The sequence below is a fragment of the Pleuronectes platessa genome, chromosome 24 (genome assembly GCF_947347685.1).
Source record: "Pleuronectes platessa chromosome 24, fPlePla1.1, whole genome shotgun sequence".
NCBI classification, from domain to species: domain Eukaryota; kingdom Metazoa; phylum Chordata; class Actinopteri; order Pleuronectiformes; family Pleuronectidae; genus Pleuronectes; species Pleuronectes platessa.
In genome coordinates, this window is record NC_070649.1 from 15,206,812 (window position 1) to 15,228,801 (window position 21,990).

The window sequence follows — 21,990 nt, forward strand, 5'->3', positions numbered from 1 at the left end:
TGATCAGCCCTGTGATGGACTGGTGATCCTCCCTGTGATGGACTGGTGATCCTTCCTCTGATGGACTGGTGATCCTCCCTGTGATGGACTGGTGATCAGCCCGGTGATGGACTGTTGATCCTCCCGGTGATGGACTGGTGATCAGCCCTGTGTTAGACTGGTGATCCTCCCTGTGTTGGACTGGTGATCATTACTGTGTTGGACCGGTGATGAGCCCTGTGTTGCACTGGTGATCCTCCCTTTGATGGGCTGGTTATCAGCCCTGTGATGGACTGGTGATCCTCCCTGTGCTAGATTGGTGATCCTCCCTGTGATGGACTAGTGATCCTCCCTGTGATGGACTGGTGATCAGCCCTGTGATGGACTGGTGATCCTTCCTGTATTGGACTGGTGATCCTCCCTGTGATGGACTGGTGATCCTCCCTGTGTTGGACTGGTGATCAGACCTGTGATGGACTGGTGATGAGCCCTGTGATGGACTGGTGATCAGCCCTATGTTGGACTGGTGATCAGACCTGTGATGGACTGGTGATGAGCCCTTTCATGGACTGGTGATCCTCCCTGTGATGGATTGGTGATCCTCCCTCTGATGGACTGGTGATCAGCCCTGTGATGGACTGGTGATCCTCCCTGTGATGGATTGGTGATCCTCCCTGTGATGGACTGGTGATCCTCCCTGTGATGGACTGGTGATCAGCCCTGTTATGGACTGGTGATCAGACCTGTGATGGACTGGTGATCAGCCCATCGATGGACTGGTGATCCTCCCGGTGATGGACTGGTGATCAGCCCTGTGTTAGACTGGTGATCCTCTCTGTGTTGGACTGGTGATCAGCCCTGTGTTGGACCGGTGATGAGCCCTGTGTTGGACTGGTGATCCTCCCTTTGATGGGCTGGTTATCAGCCCTGTGATGGACTGGTGATCCTCCCTTTGATGGACTGGTGATCCTCTCTTTGATGGACTGGTTATAGCCCCTTTGATGGACTGGTTATCAGCCATGTGATGGACTGGTGATCCTCCCTTTGATGGACTGGTGATCAGCCCTGTGATGGACTGATGATCCTCCTTGTTATGGACTGGTGATCCTCCCTCTGATGGACTGGTGATCAGCCCTGTGATGTACTGGTGATCCTCCCTGTGCTGGATTCGTGATCCTCCCTGTGATGGACTGGTGATCCTCCCTGTGATGGACTGGTGATCAGCACTGTGATGGACTGGTGATCCTCCCTGTGATGGACTGGTGATCCTCCCTCTGATGGACTGGTGATCAGCCCTATGATGGACTGGTGATCCTCTCTGTGATGGACTGGTGATCCTCCCTTTGATGGACTGGTGATCATCCCTTTGATGGACTGGTTATAACCCCTTCGATGGACTGGTTATCAGCCATGTGATGGATTGGTGATCCTCCCTTTTATGGACTGGTTTTCAGCCCTGTGATGGACTGGTGATCCTCCCTTTGATGGACTGGTGATCAGCCCTGTGATGGACTAGTGATCCTCCCTGTGATGGACTGGTGATCAGCCCTGTGATGGACTGGTGATCCTTCCTGTATTGGACTGGTGATCCTCCTTGTGATGGACTGGTGATCCTCCCTGTGTTGGACTGGTGATCAGACCTGTGATGGACTGGTTATGAGCCCTGTGATGGACTGGTGATCAGCCCTATGTTGGACTGGTGATCAGACCTGTGATGGACTGGTGATGAGCCCTGTCATGGACTGGTGATCCTCCCTGTGATGGATTGGTGATCCTCCCTCTGATGGACTGGTGATCAGCCCTGTGATGGACTGGTGATCCTCCCTGTGATGGATTGGTGATCCTCCCTGTGATGGACTGGTGATCCTCCCTGTGATGGACTGGTGATCCTCCCTCTGATGGAATGGTGATCAGCCCTATGATGGACTGGTGATCCTCTCTGTGATGGACTGGTGATCCTCCCTTTGATGGACTGGTGATCATCCCTTTGATGGACTGGTTATAACCCCTTCGATGGACTGGTTATCAGCCAAGTGATGGATTGGTGATCCTCCCTTTTATGGACTGGTTTTCAGCCCTGTGATGGACTGGTGATCCTCCTTTTGATGGACTGGGGATCCTCCCTCTGATGGACTGGTGATCAGCCCTGTGATGGACTGGTGATCCTCCCTTTGATGGACTGGTGATCAGCCCTGTGATGGACTGGTAATCCTCCTTGTGATGGACTGGTGATCCTCCCTCTGATGGACTGGTGATCAGCCCTGTGATGGACTGGTGATCCTCCCTGTGATGGATTGGTGATCCTCACTGTGATGGACGGGTGATCCTCCCTGTGATGGACTGGTGATCCTTCCTGTGATGGACTGGTGATGAGCCCTGTGATGGACTGGTGATCAGCCCTGTGTTGGACTGGTGATCCTCCCTGTGTTGGACAGGTGATCAGCCCTGTGTTGGACCGGTGATGAGCCCTGTGTTGGACTGGTGATCCTCCCTTTGATGGACTGGTGATCCTCCCTTTGATGGGCTGGTTACCAGCCCTGTGATGGACTGGTGATCCTCCCTTTGATGGACTGGTGATCCTCCCTTTGATGGACTGGTTATAGCCCCTGTGATGGACTGGTTATCAGCCATGTGATGGACTGGTGATCCTCCCTTTGATGGACTGGTGATCAGCCCTCGATGGACTGGTGATCCTCCCTGTGATGGACTGATGATCCTCCCTCTGATGGACTGGTGATCAGCCCTGTGATGGACTGGTGATCCTCCCTGTGATGGATTGGTGATCCTTCCTTTGATGGACTGGTGATCAGCCCTGTGATGGACTGGTGATCCTCCTTGTGATGGACTGGTGATCCTCCCTGTGATGGATTGGTGATCCTCCCTGTGATGGACTGTTGATCCTCCCTGTGATGGACTGGTGATCCTCCCTCTGATGGACTGGTGATCCTCCCTGTGATGGACTGGTGATCAGCTCTGTGTTGGACCGGTGATGAGCCCTGTGTTGGACTGGTTATCCTCCCTTTGATGGACTGGTGATCCTCCCTCTGATGGACTGGTGATCAGCCCTGTGATGGACTGGTGATCCTCCCTGTGATGGATTGGTGATCCTCACTGTGATGGACGGGTGATCCTCCCTGTGATGGACTGGTGTTCCTTCCTGTGATGGACTGGTGATGAGCCCTGTGATGGACTGGTGATCAGCCCTGTGTTGGACTGGTGATCCTCCCTGTGTTGGACAGGTGATCAGCCCTGTGATGGACTGTTGATCCTCCCGGTGATGGACTGGTGATCAGCCCTGTGTTAGACTGGTGATCCTCCCTGTGTTGGACTGGTGATCAGCACTGTGTTGGACCGGTGATGAGCCCTGTGTTGCACTGGTGATCCTCCCTTTGATGGGCTGGTTATCAGCCCTGTGATGGACTGGTGATCCTCCCTGTGCTAGATTGGTGATCCTCCCTGTGATGGACTAGTGATCCTCCCTGTGATGGACTGGTGATCAGCCCTGTGATGGACTGGTGATCCTCCCTGTATTGGACTGGTGATCCTCCCTGTGATGGACTGGTGATCCTCCCTGTGTTGGACTGGTGATCAGAACTGTGATGGACTGGTGATGAGCCCTGTGATGGACTGGTGATCAGCCCTATGTTGGACTGGTGATCAGACCTGTGATGGACTGGTGATGAGCCCTGTCATGGACTGGTGATCCTCCCTGTGATGGATTGGTGATCCTCCCTCTGATGGACTGGTGATCAGCCCTGTGATGGACTGGTGATCCTCCCTGTGATGGATTGGTGATCCTCCCTGTGATGGACTGGTGTTCCTCCCTGTGATGGACTGGTGATCAGCCCTGTTATGGACTGGTGATCAGACCTGTGATGGACTGGTGATCAGCCCATCGATGGACTGGTGATCCTCCCGGTGATGGACTGGTGATCAGCCCTGTGTTAGACTGTTGATCCTCTCTGTGTTGGACTGGTGATCAGCCCTGTGTTGGACCGGTGATGAGCCCTGTGTTGGACTGGTGATCCTCCCTTTGATGGGCTGGTTATCGGCCCTGTGATGGACTGGTGATCCTCCCTTTGATGGACTGGTGATCCTCTCTTTGATGGACTGGTTATAGCCCCTTTGATGGACTGGTTATCAGCCATGTGATGGACTGGTGATCCTCCCTTTGATGGACTGGTGATCAGCCCTGTGATGGACTGGTGATCCTCCTTGTTATGGACTGGTGATCCTCCCTCTGATGGACTGGTGATCAGCCCTGTGATGGACTGGTGATCCTCCCTGTGCTGGATTCGTGATCCTCACTGTGATGGACTGGTGATCCTCCCTGTGATGGACTGGTGATCAGCACTGTGATGGACTGGTGATCCTCCCTGTGATGGACTGGTGATCCTCCCTCTGATGGACTGGTGATCAGCCCTATGATGGACTGGTGATCCTCTCTGTGATGGACTGGTGATCCTCCCTTTGATGGACTGGTGATCATCCCTTTGATGGACTGGTTATAACCCCTTCGATGGACTGGTTATCAGCCATGTGATGGATTGGTGATCCTCCCTTTTATGGACTGGTTTTCAGCCCTGTGATGGACTGGTGATCCTCCTTTTGATGGACTGGGGATCCTCCCTCTGAGGGACTGGTGATCAGCCCTGTGATGGACTGGTGATCCTCCCTTTGATGGACTGGTGATCAGCCCTGTGATGGACTAGTGATCCTCCCTGTGATGGACTGGTGATCAGCCCTGTGATGGACTGGTGATCCTTCCTGTATTGGACTGGTGATCCTCCCTGTGATGGACTGGTGATCCTCCCTGTGTTGGACTGGTGATCAGACCTGTGATGGACTGGTGATGAGCCCTGTGATGGACTGGTGATCAGCCCTATGTTGGACTGGTGATCAGACCTGTGATGGACTGGTGATGAGCCCTGTCATGGACTGGTGATCCTCCCTGTGATGGATTGGTGATCCTCCCTCTGATGGACTGGTGATCAGCCCTGTGATGGACTGGTGATCCTCCCTGTGATGGATTGGTGATCCTCCCTGTGATGGACTGGTGATCCTCCCTGTGATGGACTGGTGATCCTCCCTCTGATGGAATGGTGATCAGCCCTATGATGGACTGGTGATCCTCTCTGTGATGGACTGGTGATCCTCCCTTTGATGGACTGGTGATCATCCCTTTGATGGACTGGTTATAACCCCTTCGATGGACTGGTTATCAGCCATGTGATGGATTGGTGATCCTCCCTTTTATGGACTGGTTTTCAGCCCTGTGATGGACTGGTGATCCTCCTTTTGATGGACTGGGGATCCTCCCTCTGATGGACTGGTGATCAGCCCTGTGATGGACTGGTGATCCTCCCTTTGATGGACTGGTGATCAGCCCTGTGATGGACTGGTAATCCTCCTTGTGATGGACTGGTGATCCTCCCTCTGATGGACCGGTGATGAGCCCTGTGTTGGACTGGTGATCCTCCCTTTGATGGACTGGTGATCCTCCCTTTGATGGGCTGGTTACCAGCCCTGTGATGGACTGGTGATCCTCCCTTTGATGGACTGGTGATCCTCCCTTTGATGGACTGGTTATAGCCCCTGTGATGGACTGGTTATCAGCCATGTGATGGACTGGTGATCCTCCCTTTGATGGACTGGTGATCAGCCCTCGATGGACTGGTGATCCTCCCTGTGATGGACTGATGATCCTCCCTCTGATGGACTGGTGATCAGCCCTGTGATGGACTGGTGATCCTCCCTGTGATGGATTGGTGATCCTTCCTTTGATGGACTGGTGATCAGCCCTGTGATGGACTGGTGATCCTCCTTGTGATGGACTGGTGATCCTCCCTGTGATGGATTGGTGATCCTCCCTGTGATGGACTGTTGATCCTCCCTGTGATGGACTGGTGATCCTCCCTCTGATGGACTGGTGATCCTCCCTGTGATGGACTGGTGATCCTTCCTGTGATGGACTGGTGATGAGCCCTGTGATGGACTGGTGATCAGCCCTGTGTTGGACTGGTGATCAGCGCTGTGATGGACTGGTGATCCTCCCGGTGATGGACTGGTGATCAGCTCTGTGTTGGACCGGTGATGAGCCCTGTGTTGGACTGGTTATCCTCCCTTTGATGGACTGGTGATCCTCCCTTTGATGGGCTGGTTACCAGCCCTGTGATGGACTGGTGATTCTCCCTGTGATGGACTGGTGATCCTCCCTGTGATGGACTGGTGATCCTCCCTGTGATGGACTGGTGATCCTCCCTGTGATGGACTGGTGATCCTCCCTCTGATGGACTGGTGATCAGCCCTATGATGGACTGGTGATCCTCTCTGTGATGGACTGGTGATCCTCCCTTTGATGGACTGGTGATCATCCCTTTGATGGACTGGTTATAACCCCTTCGAGGGACTTGTTATCAGCCATGTGATGGATTGGTGATCCTCCCTTTTATGGACTGGTTTTCAGCCCTGTGATGGACTGGTGATCCTCCTTTTGATGGACTGGGGATCCTCCCTCTGATGGACTGGTGATCAGCCCTGTGATGGACTGGTGATCCTCCCTTTGATGGACTGGTGATCAGCCCTGTGATGGACTAGTGATCCTCCCTGTGATGGACTGGTGATCAGCCCTGTGATGGACTGGTGATCCTTCCTGTATTGGACTGGTGATCCTCCCTGTGATGGACTGGTGATCCTCCCTGTGTTGGACTGGTGATCAGACCTGTGATGGACTGGTGATCCTTTCTGTGATGGACTGGTGATGAGCACTGTGATGGACTGGTGATCAGCCCTGTGTTGGACTGGTGATCCTCCCTGTGCTGGATTGGTGATCCTCCCTGTGATGGACTGGTGATCCTCCCTGTGATGGACTGGTGATCAGCCCTGTGATGGACTGGTGATCCTCCCTGTGATGGACTGGTGATCCTTCCTCTGATGGACTGGTGATCCTCCCTGTGATGGACTGGTGATCAGCCCGGTGATGGACTGTTGATCCTCCCGGTGATGGACTGGTGATCAGCCCTGTGTTAGACTGGTGATCCTCCCTGTGTTGGACTGGTGATCATTACTGTGTTGGACCGGTGATGAGCCCTGTGTTGCACTGGTGATCCTCCCTTTGATGGGCTGGTTATCAGCCCTGTGATGGACTGGTGATCCTCCCTGTGCTAGATTGGTGATCCTCCCTGTGATGGACTAGTGATCCTCCCTGTGATGGACTGGTGATCAGCCCTGTGATGGACTGGTGATCCTTCCTGTATTGGACTGGTGATCCTCCCTGTGATGGACTGGTGATCCTCCCTGTGTTGGACTGGTGATCAGACCTGTGATGGACTGGTGATGAGCCCTGTGATGGACTGGTGATCAGCCCTATGTTGGACTGGTGATCAGACCTGTGATGGACTGGTGATGAGCCCTTTCATGGACTGGTGATCCTCCCTGTGATGGATTGGTGATCCTCCCTCTGATGGACTGGTGATCAGCCCTGTGATGGACTGGTGATCCTCCCTGTGATGGATTGGTGATCCTCCCTCTGATGGACTGGTGATCCTCCCTGTGATGGACTGGTGATCAGCCCTGTTATGGACTGGTGATCAGACCTGTGATGGACTGGTGATCAGCCCATCGATGGACTGGTGATCCTCCCGGTGATGGACTGGTGATCAGCCCTGTGTTAGACTGGTGATCCTCTCTGTGTTGGACTGGTGATCAGCCCTGTGTTGGACCGGTGATGAGCCCTGTGTTGGACTGGTGATCCTCCCTTTGATGGGCTGGTTATCAGCCCTGTGATGGACTGGTGATCCTCCCTTTGATGGACTGGTGATCCTCTCTTTGATGGACTGGTTATAGCCCCTTTGATGGACTGGTTATCAGCCATGTGATGGACTGGTGATCCTCCCTTTGATGGACTGGTGATCAGCCCTGTGATGGACTGATGATCCTCCTTGTTATGGACTGGTGATCCTCCCTCTGATGGACTGGTGATCAGCCCTGTGATGGACTGGTGATCCTCCCTGTGCTGGATTCGTGATCCTCCCTGTGATGGACTGGTGATCCTCCCTGTGATGGACTGGTGATCAGCACTGTGATGGACTGGTGATCCTCCCTGTGATGGACTGGTGATCCTCCCTCTGATGGACTGGTGATCAGCCCTATGATGGACTGGTGATCCTCTCTGTGATGGACTGGTGATCCTCCCTTTGATGGACTGGTGATCATCCCTTTGATGGACTGGTTATAACCCCTTCGATGGACTGGTTATCAGCCATGTGATGGATTGGTGATCCTCCCTTTTATGGACTGGTTTTCAGCCCTGTGATGGACTGGTGATCCTCCCTTTGATGGACTGGTGATCAGCCCTGTGATGGACTAGTGATCCTCCCTGTGATGGACTGGTGATCAGCCCTGTGATGGACTGGTGATCCTTCCTGTATTGGACTGGTGATCCTCCTTGTGATGGACTGGTGATCCTCCCTGTGTTGGACTGGTGATCAGACCTGTGATGGACTGGTGATGAGCCCTGTGATGGACTGGTGATCAGCCATATGTTGGACTGGTGATCAGACCTGTGATGGACTGGTGATGAGCCCTGTCATGGACTGGTGATCCTCCCTGTGATGGATTGGTGATCCTCCCTCTGATGGACTGGTGATCAGCCCTGTGATGGACTGGTGATCCTCCCTGTGATGGATTGGTGATCCTCCCTGTGATGGACTGGTGATCCTCCCTGTGATGGACTGGTGATCCTCCCTCTGATGGAATGGTGATCAGCCCTATGATGGACTGGTGATCCTCTCTGTGATGGACTGGTGATCCTCCCTTTGATGGACTGGTGATCATCCCTTTGATGGACTGGTTATAACCCCTTCGATGGACTGGTTATCAGCCAAGTGATGGATTGGTGATCCTCCCTGTGATGGACTGGTGATCCTCCCTGTGATGGACTGGTGATCCTCCCTCTGATGGAATGGTGATCAGCCCTATGATGGACTGGTGATCCTCTCTGTGATGGACTGGTGATCCTCCCTTTGATGGACTGGTGATCATCCCTTTGATGGACTGGTTATAACCCCTTCGATGGACTGGTTATCAGCCATGTGATGGATTGGTGATCCTCCCTTTTATGGACTGGTTTTCAGCCCTGTGATGGACTGGTGATCCTCCTTTTGATGGACTGGGGATCCTCCCTCTGATGGACTGGTGATCAGCCCTGTGATGGACTGGTGATCCTCCCTTTGATGGACTGGTGATCAGCCCTGTGATGGACTGGTAATCCTCCTTGTGATGGACTGGTGATCCTCCCTCTGATGGACCGGTGATGAGCCCTGTGTTGGACTGGTGATCCTCCCTTTGATGGACTGGTGATCCTCCCTTTGATGGGCTGGTTACCAGCCCTGTGATGGACTGGTGATCCTCCCTTTGATGGACTGGTGATCCTCCCTTTGATGGACTGGTTATAGCCCCTGTGATGGACTGGTTATCAGCCATGTGATGGACTGGTGATCCTCCCTTTGATGGACTGGTGATCAGCCCTCGATGGACTGGTGATCCTCCCTGTGATGGACTGATGATCCTCCCTCTGATGGACTGGTGATCAGCCCTGTGATGGACTGGTGATCCTCCCTGTGATGGATTGGTGATCCTTCCTTTGATGGACTGGTGATCAGCCCTGTGATGGACTGGTGATCCTCCTTGTGATGGACTGGTGATCCTCCCTGTGATGGATTGGTGATCCTCCCTGTGATGGACTGTTGATCCTCCCTGTGATGGACTGGTGATCCTCCCTCTGATGGACTGGTGATCCTCCCTGTGATGGACTGGTGATCCTTCCTGTGATGGACTGGTGATGAGCCCTGTGATGGACTGGTGATCAGCCCTGTGTTGGACTGGTGATCAGCGCTGTGATGGACTGGTGATCCTCCCGGTGATGGACTGGTGATCAGCTCTGTGTTGGACCGGTGATGAGCCCTGTGTTGGACTGGTTATCCTCCCTTTGATGGACTGGTGATCCTCCCTTTGATGGGCTGGTTACCAGCCCTGTGATGGACTGGTGATTCTCCCTGTGATGGACTGGTGATCCTCCCTGTGATGGACTGGTGATCCTCCCTGTGATGGACTGGTGATCCTCCCTCTGATGGACTGGTGATCAGCCCTATGATGGACTGGTGATCCTCTCTGTGATGGACTGGTGATCCTCCCTTTGATGGACTGGTGATCATCCCTTTGATGGACTGGTTATAACCCCTTCGAGGGACTGGTTATCAGCCATGTGATGGATTGGTGATCCTCCCTTTTATGGACTGGTTTTCAGCCCTGTGATGGACTGGTGATCCTCCTTTTGATGGACTGGGGATCCTCCCTGTATTGGACTGGTGATCCTCCCTGTGATGGACTGGTGATCCTCCCTGTGTTGGACTGGTGATCAGACCTGTGATGGACTGGTGATCCTTTCTGTGATGGACTGGTGATGAGCACTGTGATGGACTGGTGATCAGCCCTGTGTTGGACTGGTGATCCTCCCTGTGCTGGATTGGTGATCCTCCCTGTGATGGACTGGTGATCCTCCCTGTGATGGACTGGTGATCAGCCCTGTGATGGACTGGTGATCCTCCCTGTGATGGACTGGTGATCCTTCCTCTGATGGACTGGTGATCCTCCCTGTGATGGACTGGTGATCAGCCCTGTGATGGACTGTTGATCCTCCCGGTGATGGACTGGTGATCAGCCCTGTGTTAGACTGGTGATCCTCCCTGTGTTGGACTGGTGATCAGCACTGTGTTGGACCGGTGATGAGCCCTGTGTTGCACTGGTGATCCTCCCTTTGATGGGCTGGTTATCAGCCCTGTGATGGACTGGTGATCCTCCCTGTGCTAGATTGGTGATCCTCCCTGTGATGGACTAGTGATCCTCCCTGTGATGGACTGGTGATCAGCCCTGTGATGGACTGGTGATCCTCCCTGTATTGGACTGGTGATCCTCCCTGTGATGGACTGGTGATCCTCCCTGTGTTGGACTGGTGATCAGACCTGTGATGGACTGGTGATGAGCCCTGTGATGGACTGGTGATCAGCCCTATGTTGGACTGGTGATCAGACCTGTGATGGACTGGTGATGAGCCCTGTCATGGACTGGTGATCCTCCCTGTGATGGATTGGTGATCCTCCCTCTGATGGACTGGTGATCAGCCCTGTGATGGACTGGTGATCCTCCCTGTGATGGATTGGTGATCCTCCCTGTGATGGACTGGTGTTCCTCCCTGTGATGGACTGGTGATCAGCCCTGTTATGGACTGGTGATCAGACCTGTGATGGACTGGTGATCAGCCCATCGATGGACTGGTGATCCTCCCGGTGATGGACTGGTGATCAGCCCTGTGTTAGACTGTTGATCCTCTCTGTGTTGGACTGGTGATCAGCCCTGTGTTGGACCGGTGATGAGCCCTGTGTTGGACTGGTGATCCTCCCTTTGATGGGCTGGTTATCGGCCCTGTGATGGACTGGTGATCCTCCCTTTGATGGACTGGTGATCCTCTCTTTGATGGACTGGTTATAGCCCCTTTGATGGACTGGTTATCAGCCATGTGATGGACTGGTGATCCTCCCTTTGATGGACTGGTGATCAGCCCTGTGATGGACTGGTGATCCTCCTTGTTATGGACTGGTGATCCTCCCTCTGATGGACTGGTGATCAGCCCTGTGATGGACTGGTGATCCTCCCTGTGCTGGATTCGTGATCCTCACTGTGATGGACTGGTGATCCTCCCTGTGATGGACTGGTGATCAGCACTGTGATGGACTGGTGATCCTCCCTGTGATGGACTGGTGATCCTCCCTCTGATGGACTGGTGATCAGCCCTATGATGGACTGGTGATCCTCTCTGTGATGGACTGGTGATCCTCCCTTTGATGGACTGGTGATCATCCCTTTGATGGACTGGTTATAACCCCTTCGATGGACTGGTTATCAGCCATGTGATGGATTGGTGATCCTCCCTTTTATGGACTGGTTTTCAGCCCTGTGATGGACTGGTGATCCTCCTTTTGATGGACTGGGGATCCTCCCTCTGAGGGACTGGTGATAAGCCCTGTGATGGACTGGTGATCCTCCCTTTGATGGACTGGTGATCAGCCCTGTGATGGACTAGTGATCCTCCCTGTGATGGACTGGTGATCAGCCCTGTGATGGACTGGTGATCCTTCCTGTATTGGACTGGTGATCCTCCCTGTGATGGACTGGTGATCCTCCCTGTGTTGGACTGGTGATCAGACCTGTGATGGACTGGTGATGAGCCCTGTGATGGACTGGTGATCAGCCCTATGTTGGACTGGTGATCAGACCTGTGATGGACTGGTGATGAGCCCTGTCATGGACTGGTGATCCTCCCTGTGATGGATTGGTGATCCTCCCTCTGATGGACTGGTGATCAGCCCTGTGATGGACTGGTGATCCTCCCTGTGATGGATTGGTGATCCTCCCTGTGATGGACTGGTGATCCTCCCTGTGATGGACTGGTGATCCTCCCTCTGATGGAATGGTGATCAGCCCTATGATGGACTGGTGATCCTCTCTGTGATGGACTGGTGATCCTCCCTTTGATGGACTGGTGATCATCCCTTTGATGGACTGGTTATAACCCCTTCGATGGACTGGTTATCAGCCATGTGATGGATTGGTGATCCTCCCTTTTATGGACTGGTTTTCAGCCCTGTGATGGACTGGTGATCCTCCTTTTGATGGACTGGGGATCCTCCCTCTGATGGACTGGTGATCAGCCCTGTGATGGACTGGTGATCCTCCCTTTGATGGACTGGTGATCAGCCCTGTGATGGACTGGTAATCCTCCTTGTGATGGACTGGTGATCCTCCCTCTGATGGACCGGTGATGAGCCCTGTGTTGGACTGGTGATCCTCCCTTTGATGGACTGGTGATCCTCCCTTTGATGGGCTGGTTACCAGCCCTGTGATGGACTGGTGATCCTCCCTTTGATGGACTGGTGATCCTCCCTTTGATGGACTGGTTATAGCCCCTGTGATGGACTGGTTATCAGCCATGTGATGGACTGGTGATCCTCCCTTTGATGGACTGGTGATCAGCCCTCGATGGACTGGTGATCCTCCCTGTGATGGACTGATGATCCTCCCTCTGATGGACTGGTGATCAGCCCTGTGATGGACTGGTGATCCTCCCTGTGATGGATTGGTGATCCTTCCTTTGATGGACTGGTGATCAGCCCTGTGATGGACTGGTGATCCTCCTTGTGATGGACTGGTGATCCTCCCTGTGATGGATTGGTGATCCTCCCTGTGATGGACTGTTGATCCTCCCTGTGATGGACTGGTGATCCTCCCTCTGATGGACTGGTGATCCTCCCTGTGATGGACTGGTGATCCTTCCTGTGATGGACTGGTGATGAGCCCTGTGATGGACTGGTGATCAGCCCTGTGTTGGACTGGTGATCAGCGCTGTGATGGACTGGTGATCCTCCCGGTGATGGACTGGTGATCAGCTCTGTGTTGGACCGGTGATGAGCCCTGTGTTGGACTGGTTATCCTCCCTTTGATGGACTGGTGATCCTCCCTTTGATGGGCTGGTTACCAGCCCTGTGATGGACTGGTGATTCTCCCTGTGATGGACTGGTGATCCTCCCTGTGATGGACTGGTGATCCTCCCTGTGATGGACTGGTGATCCTCCCTCTGATGGACTGGTGATCAGCCCTATGATGGACTGGTGATCCTCTCTGTGATGGACTGGTGATCCTCCCTTTGATGGACTGGTGATCATCCCTTTGATGGACTGGTTATAACCCCTTCGAGGGACTGGTTATCAGCCATGTGATGGATTGGTGATCCTCCCTTTTATGGACTGGTTTTCAGCCCTGTGATGGACTGGTGATCCTCCTTTTGATGGACTGGGGATCCTCCCTCTGATGGACTGGTGATCAGCCCTGTGATGGACTGGTGATCCTCCCTTTGATGGACTGGTGATCAGCCCTGTGATGGACTAGTGATCCTCCCTGTGATGGACTGGTGATCAGCCCTGTGATGGACTGGTGATCCTTCCTGTATTGGACTGGTGATCCTCCCTGTGATGGACTGGTGATCCTCCCTGTGTTGGACTGGTGATCAGACCTGTGATGGACTGGTGATCCTTTCTGTGATGGACTGGTGATGAGCACTGTGATGGACTGGTGATCAGCCCTGTGTTGGACTGGTGATCCTCCCTGTGCTGGATTGGTGATCCTCCCTGTGATGGACTGGTGATCCTCCCTGTGATGGACTGGTGATCAGCCCTGTGATGGACTGGTGATCCTCCCTGTGATGGACTGGTGATCCTTCCTCTGATGGACTGGTGATCCTCCCTGTGATGGACTGGTGATCAGCCCGGTGATGGACTGTTGATCCTCCCGGTGATGGACTGGTGATCAGCCCTGTGTTAGACTGGTGATCCTCCCTGTGTTGGACTGGTGATCATTACTGTGTTGGACCGGTGATGAGCCCTGTGTTGCACTGGTGATCCTCCCTTTGATGGGCTGGTTATCAGCCCTGTGATGGACTGGTGATCCTCCCTGTGCTAGATTGGTGATCCTCCCTGTGATGGACTAGTGATCCTCCCTGTGATGGACTGGTGATCAGCCCTGTGATGGACTGGTGATCCTTCCTGTATTGGACTGGTGATCCTCCCTGTGATGGACTGGTGATCCTCCCTGTGTTGGACTGGTGATCAGACCTGTGATGGACTGGTGATGAGCCCTGTGATGGACTGGTGATCAGCCCTATGTTGGACTGGTGATCAGACCTGTGATGGACTGGTGATGAGCCCTTTCATGGACTGGTGATCCTCCCTGTGATGGATTGGTGATCCTCCCTCTGATGGACTGGTGATCAGCCCTGTGATGGACTGGTGATCCTCCCTGTGATGGATTGGTGATCCTCCCTGTGATGGACTGGTGATCCTCCCTGTGATGGACTGGTGATCAGCCCTGTTATGGACTGGTGATCAGACCTGTGATGGACTGGTGATCAGCCCATCGATGGACTGGTGATCCTCCCGGTGATGGACTGGTGATCAGCCCTGTGTTAGACTGGTGATCCTCTCTGTGTTGGACTGGTGATCAGCCCTGTGTTGGACCGGTGATGAGCCCTGTGTTGGACTGGTGATCCTCCCTTTGATGGGCTGGTTATCAGCCCTGTGATGGACTGGTGATCCTCCCTTTGATGGACTGGTGATCCTCTCTTTGATGGACTGGTTATAGCCCCTTTGATGGACTGGTTATCAGCCATGTGATGGACTGGTGATCCTCCCTTTGATGGACTGGTGATCAGCCCTGTGATGGACTGATGATCCTCCTTGTTATGGACTGGTGATCCTCCCTCTGATGGACTGGTGATCAGCCCTGTGATGTACTGGTGATCCTCCCTGTGCTGGATTCGTGATCCTCCCTGTGATGGACTGGTGATCCTCCCTGTGATGGACTGGTGATCAGCACTGTGATGGACTGGTGATCCTCCCTGTGATGGACTGGTGATCCTCCCTCTGATGGACTGGTGATCAGCCCTATGATGGACTGGTGATCCTCTCTGTGATGGACTGGTGATCCTCCCTTTGATGGACTGGTGATCATCCCTTTGATGGACTGGTTATAACCCCTTCGATGGACTGGTTATCAGCCATGTGATGGATTGGTGATCCTCCCTTTTATGGACTGGTTTTCAGCCCTGTGATGGACTGGTGATCCTCCCTTTGATGGACTGGTGATCAGCCCTGTGATGGACTAGTGATCCTCCCTGTGATGGACTGGTGATCAGCCCTGTGATGGACTGGTGATCCTTCCTGTATTGGACTGGTGATCCTCCTTGTGATGGACTGGTGATCCTCCCTGTGTTGGACTGGTGATCAGACCTGTGATGGACTGGTTATGAGCCCTGTGATGGACTGGTGATCAGCCCTATGTTGGACTGGTGATCAGACCTGTGATGGACTGGTGATGAGCCCTGTCATGGACTGGTGATCCTCCCTGTGATGGATTGGTGATCCTCCCTCTGATGGACTGGTGATCAGCCCTGTGATGGACTGGTGATCCTCCCTGTGATGGATTGGTGATCCTCCCTGTGATGGACTGGTGATCCTCCCTGTGATGGACTGGTGATCCTCCCTCTGATGGAATGGTGATCAGCCCTATGATGGACTGGTGATCCTCTCTGTGATGGACTGGTGATCCTCCCTTTGATGGACTGGTGATCATCCCTTTGATGGACTGGTTATAACCCCTTCGATGGACTGGTTATCAGCCAAGTGATGGATTGGTGATCCTCCCTTTTATGGACTGGTTTTCAGCCCTGTGATGGACTGGTGATCCTCCTTTTGATGGACTGGGGATCCTCCCTCTGATGGACTGGTGATCAGCCCTGTGATGGACTGGTGATCCTCCCTTTGATGGACTGGTGATCAGCCCTGTGATGGACTGGTAATCCTCCTTGTGATGGACTGGTGATCCTCCCTCTGATGGACTGGTGATCAGCCCTGTGATGGACTGGTGATCCTCCCTGTGATGGATTGGTGATCCTCACTGTGATGGACGGGTGATCCTCCCTGTGATGGACTGGTGATCCTTCCTGTGATGGACTGGTGATGAGCCCTGTGATGGACTGGTGATCAGCCCTGTGTTGGACTGGTGATCCTCCCTGTGTTGGACAGGTGATCAGCCCTGTGTTGGACCGGTGATGAGCCCTGTGTTGGACTGGTGATCCTCCCTTTGATGGACTGGTGATCCTCCCTTTGATGGGCTGGTTACCAGCCCTGTGATGGACTGGTGATCCTCCCTTTGATGGACTGGTGATCCTCCCTTTGATGGACTGGTTATAGCCCCTGTGATGGACTGGTTATCAGCCATGTGATGGACTGGTGATCCTCCCTTTGATGGACTGGTGATCAGCCCTCGATGGACTGGTGATCCTCCCTGTGATGGACTGATGATCCTCCCTCTGATGGACTGGTGATCAGCCCTGTGATGGACTGGTGATCCTCCCTGTGATGGATTGGTGATCCTTCCTTTGATGGACTGGTGATCAGCCCTGTGATGGACTGGTGATCCTCCTTGTGATGGACTGGTGATCCTCCCTGTGATGGATTGGTGATCCTCCCTGTGATGGACTGTTGATCCTCCCTGTGATGGACTGGTGATCCTCCCTCTGATGGACTGGTGATCCTCCCTGTGATGGACTGGTGATCAGCTCTGTGTTGGACCGGTGATGAGCCCTGTGTTGGACTGGTTATCCTCCCTTTGATGGACTGGTGATCCTCCCTCTGATGGACTGGTGATCAGCCCTGTGATGGACTGGTGATCCTCCCTGTGATGGATTGGTGATCCTCACTGTGATGGACGGGTGATCCTCCCTGTGATGGACTGGTGTTCCTTCCTGTGATGGACTGGTGATGAGCCCTGTGATGGACTGGTGATCAGCCCTGTGTTGGACTGGTGATCCTCCCTGTGTTGGACAGGTGATCAGCCCTGTGATGGACTGTTGATCCTCCCGGTGATGGACTGGTGATCAGCCCTGTGTTAGACTGGTGATCCTCCCTGTGTTGGACTGGTGATCAGCACTGTGTTGGACCGGTGATGAGCCCTGTGTTGCACTGGTGATCCTCCCTTTGATGGGCTGGTTATCAGCCCTGTGATGGACTGGTGATCCTCCCTGTGCTAGATTGGTGATCCTCCCTGTGATGGACTAGTGATCCTCCCTGTGATGGACTGGTGATCAGCCCTGTGATGGACTGGTGATCCTCCCTGTATTGGACTGGTGATCCTCCCTGTGATGGACTGGTGATCCTCCCTGTGTTGGACTGGTGATCAGAACTGTGATGGACTGGTGATGAGCCCTGTGATGGACTGGTGATCAGCCCTATGTTGGACTGGTGATCAGACCTGTGATGGACTGGTGATGAGCCCTGTCATGGACTGGTGATCCTCCCTGTGATGGATTGGTGATCCTCCCTCTGATGGACTGGTGATCAGCCCTGTGATGGACTGGTGATCCTCCCTGTGATGGATTGGTGATCCTCCCTGTGATGGACTGGTGTTCCTCCCTGTGATGGACTGGTGATCAGCCCTGTTATGGACTGGTGATCAGACCTGTGATGGACTGGTGATCAGCCCATCGATGGACTGGTGATCCTCCCGGTGATGGACTGGTGATCAGCCCTGTGTTAGACTGTTGATCCTCTCTGTGTTGGACTGGTGATCAGCCCTGTGTTGGACCGGTGATGAGCCCTGTGTTGGACTGGTGATCCTCCCTTTGATGGGCTGGTTATCGGCCCTGTGATGGACTGGTGATCCTCCCTTTGATGGACTGGTGATCCTCTCTTTGATGGACTGGTTATAGCCCCTTTGATGGACTGGTTATCAGCCATGTGATGGACTGGTGATCCTCCCTTTGATGGACTGGTGATCAGCCCTGTGATGGACTGGTGATCCTCCTTGTTATGGACTGGTGATCCTCCCTCTGATGGACTGGTGATCAGCCCTGTGATGGACTGGTGATCCTCCCTGTGCTGGATTCGTGATCCTCACTGTGATGGACTGGTGATCCTCCCTGTGATGGACTGGTGATCAGCACTGTGATGGACTGGTGATCCTCCCTGTGATGGACTGGTGATCCTCCCTCTGATGGACTGGTGATCAGCCCTATGATGGACTGGTGATCCTCTCTGTGATGGACTGGTGATCCTCCCTTTGATGGACTGGTGATCATCCCTTTGATGGACTGGTTATAACCCCTTCGATGGACTGGTTATCAGCCATGTGATGGATTGGTGATCCTCCCTTTTATGGACTGGTTTTCAGCCCTGTGATGGACTGGTGATCCTCCTTTTGATGGACTGGGGATCCTCCCTCTGAGGGACTGGTGATCAGCCCTGTGATGGACTGGTGATCCTCCCTTTGATGGACTGGTGATCAGCCCTGTGATGGACTAGTGATCCTCCCTGTGATGGACTGGTGATCAGCCCTGTGATGGACTGGTGATCCTTCCTGTATTGGACTGGTGATCCTCCCTGTGATGGACTGGTGATCCTCCCTGTGTTGGACTGGTGATCAGACCTGTGATGGACTGGTGATGAGCCCTGTGATGGACTGGTGATCAGCCCTATGTTGGACTGGTGATCAGACCTGTGATGGACTGGTGATGAGCCCTGTCATGGACTGGTGATCCTCCCTGTGATGGATTGGTGATCCTCCCTCTGATGGACTGGTGATCAGCCCTGTGATGGACTGGTGATCCTCCCTGTGATGGATTGGTGATCCTCCCTGTGATGGACTGGTGATCCTCCCTGTGATGGACTGGTGATCCTCCCTCTGATGGAATGGTGATCAGCCCTATGATGGACTGGTGATCCTCTCTGTGATGGACTGGTGATCCTCCCTTTGATGGACTGGTGATCATCCCTTTGATGGACTGGTTATAACCCCTTCGATGGACTGGTTATCAGCCATGTGATGGATTGGTGATCCTCCCTTTTATGGACTGGTTTTCAGCCCTGTGATGGACTGGTGATCCTCCTTTTGATGGACTGGGGATCCTCCCTCTGATGGACTGGTGATCAGCCCTGTGATGGACTGGTGATCCTCCCTTTGATGGACTGGTGATCAGCCCTGTGATGGACTGGTAATCCTCCTTGTGATGGACTGGTGATCCTCCCTCTGATGGACCGGTGATGAGCCCTGTGTTGGACTGGTGATCCTCCCTTTGATGGACTGGTGATCCTCCCTTTGATGGGCTGGTTACCAGCCCTGTGATGGACTGGTGATCCTCCCTTTGATGGACTGGTGATCCTCCCTTTGATGGACTGGTTATAGCCCCTGTGATGGACTGGTTATCAGCCATGTGATGGACTGGTGATCCTCCCTTTGATGGACTGGTGATCAGCCCTCGATGGACTGGTGATCCTCCCTGTGATGGACTGATGATCCTCCCTCTGATGGACTGGTGATCAGCCCTGTGATGGACTGGTGATCCTCCCTGTGATGGATTGGTGATCCTTCCTTTGATGGACTGGTGATCAGCCCTGTGATGGACTGGTGATCCTCCTTGTGATGGACTGGTGATCCTCCCTGTGATGGATTGGTGATCCTCCCTGTGATGGACTGTTGATCCTCCCTGTGATGGACTGGTGATCCTCCCTCTGATGGACTGGTGATCCTCCCTGTGATGGACTGGTGATCCTTCCTGTGATGGACTGGTGATGAGCCCTGTGATGGACTGGTGATCAGCCCTGTGTTGGACTGGTGATCAGCGCTGTGATGGACTGGTGATCCTCCCGGTGATGGACTGGTGATCAGCTCTGTGTTGGACCGGTGATGAGCCCTGTGTTGGACTGGTTATCCTCCCTTTGATGGACTGGTGATCCTCCCTTTGATGGGCTGGTTACCAGCCCTGTGATGGACTGGTGATTCTCCCTGTGATGGACTGGTGATCCTCCCTGTGATGGACTGGTGATCCTCCCTGTGATGGACTGGTGATCCTCCCTGTGATGGACTGGTGATCCTCCCTCTGATGGACTGGTGATCAGCCCTATGATGGACTGGTGATCCTCTCTGTGATGGACTGGTGATCCTCCCTTTGATGGACTGGTGATCATCCCTTTGATGGACTGGTTATAACCCCTTCGAGGGACTTGTTATCAGCCATGTGATGGATTGGTGATCCTCCCTTTTATGGACTGGTTTTCAGCCCTGTGATGGACTGGTGATCCTCCTTTTGATGGACTGGGGATCCTCCCTCTGATGGACTGGTGATCAGCCCTGTGATGGACTGGTGATCCTCCCTTTGATGGACTGGTGATCAGCCCTGTGATGGACTAGTGATCCTCCCTGTGATGGACTGGTGATCAGCCCTGTGATGGACTGGTGATCCTTCCTGTATTGGACTGGTGATCCTCCCTGTGATGGACTGGTGATCCTCCCTGTGTTGGACTGGTGATCAGACCTGTGATGGACTGGTGATCCTTTCTGTGATGGACTGGTGATGAGCACTGTGATGGACTGGTGATCAGCCCTGTGTTGGACTGGTGATCCTCCCTGTGCTGGATTGGTGATCCTCCCTGTGATGGACTGGTGATCCTCCCTGTGATGGACTGGTGATCAGCCCTGTGATGGACTGGTGATCCTCCCTGTGATGGACTGGTGATCCTTCCTCTGATGGACTGGTGATCCTCCCTGTGATGGACTGGTGATCAGCCCGGTGATGGACTGTTGATCCTCCCGGTGATGGACTGGTGATCAGCCCTGTGTTAGACTGGTGATCCTCCCTGTGTTGGACTGGTGATCATTACTGTGTTGGACCGGTGATGAGCCCTGTGTTGCACTGGTGATCCTCCCTTTGATGGGCTGGTTATCAGCCCTGTGATGGACTGGTGATCCTCCCTGTGCTAGATTGGTGATCCTCCCTGTGATGGACTAGTGATCCTCCCTGTGATGGACTGGTGATCAGCCCTGTGATGGACTGGTGATCCTTCCTGTATTGGACTGGTGATCCTCCCTGTGATGGACTGGTGATCCTCCCTGTGTTGGACTGGTGATCAGACCTGTGATGGACTGGTGATGAGCCCTGTGATGGACTGGTGATCAGCCCTATGTTGGACTGGTGATCAGACCTGTGATGGACTGGTGATGAGCCCTTTCATGGACTGGTGATCCTCCCTGTGATGGATTGGTGATCCTCCCTCTGATGGACTGGTGATCAGCCCTGTGATGGACTGGTGATCCTCCCTGTGATGGATTGGTGATCCTCCCTCTGATGGACTGGTGATCCTCCCTGTGATGGACTGGTGATCAGCCCTGTTATGGACTGGTGATCAGACCTGTGATGGACTGGTGATCAGCCCATCGATGGACTGGTGATCCTCCCGGTGATGGACTGGTGATCAGCCCTGTGTTAGACTGGTGATCCTCTCTGTGTTGGACTGGTGATCAGCCCTGTGTTGGACCGGTGATGAGCCCTGTGTTGGACTGGTGATCCTC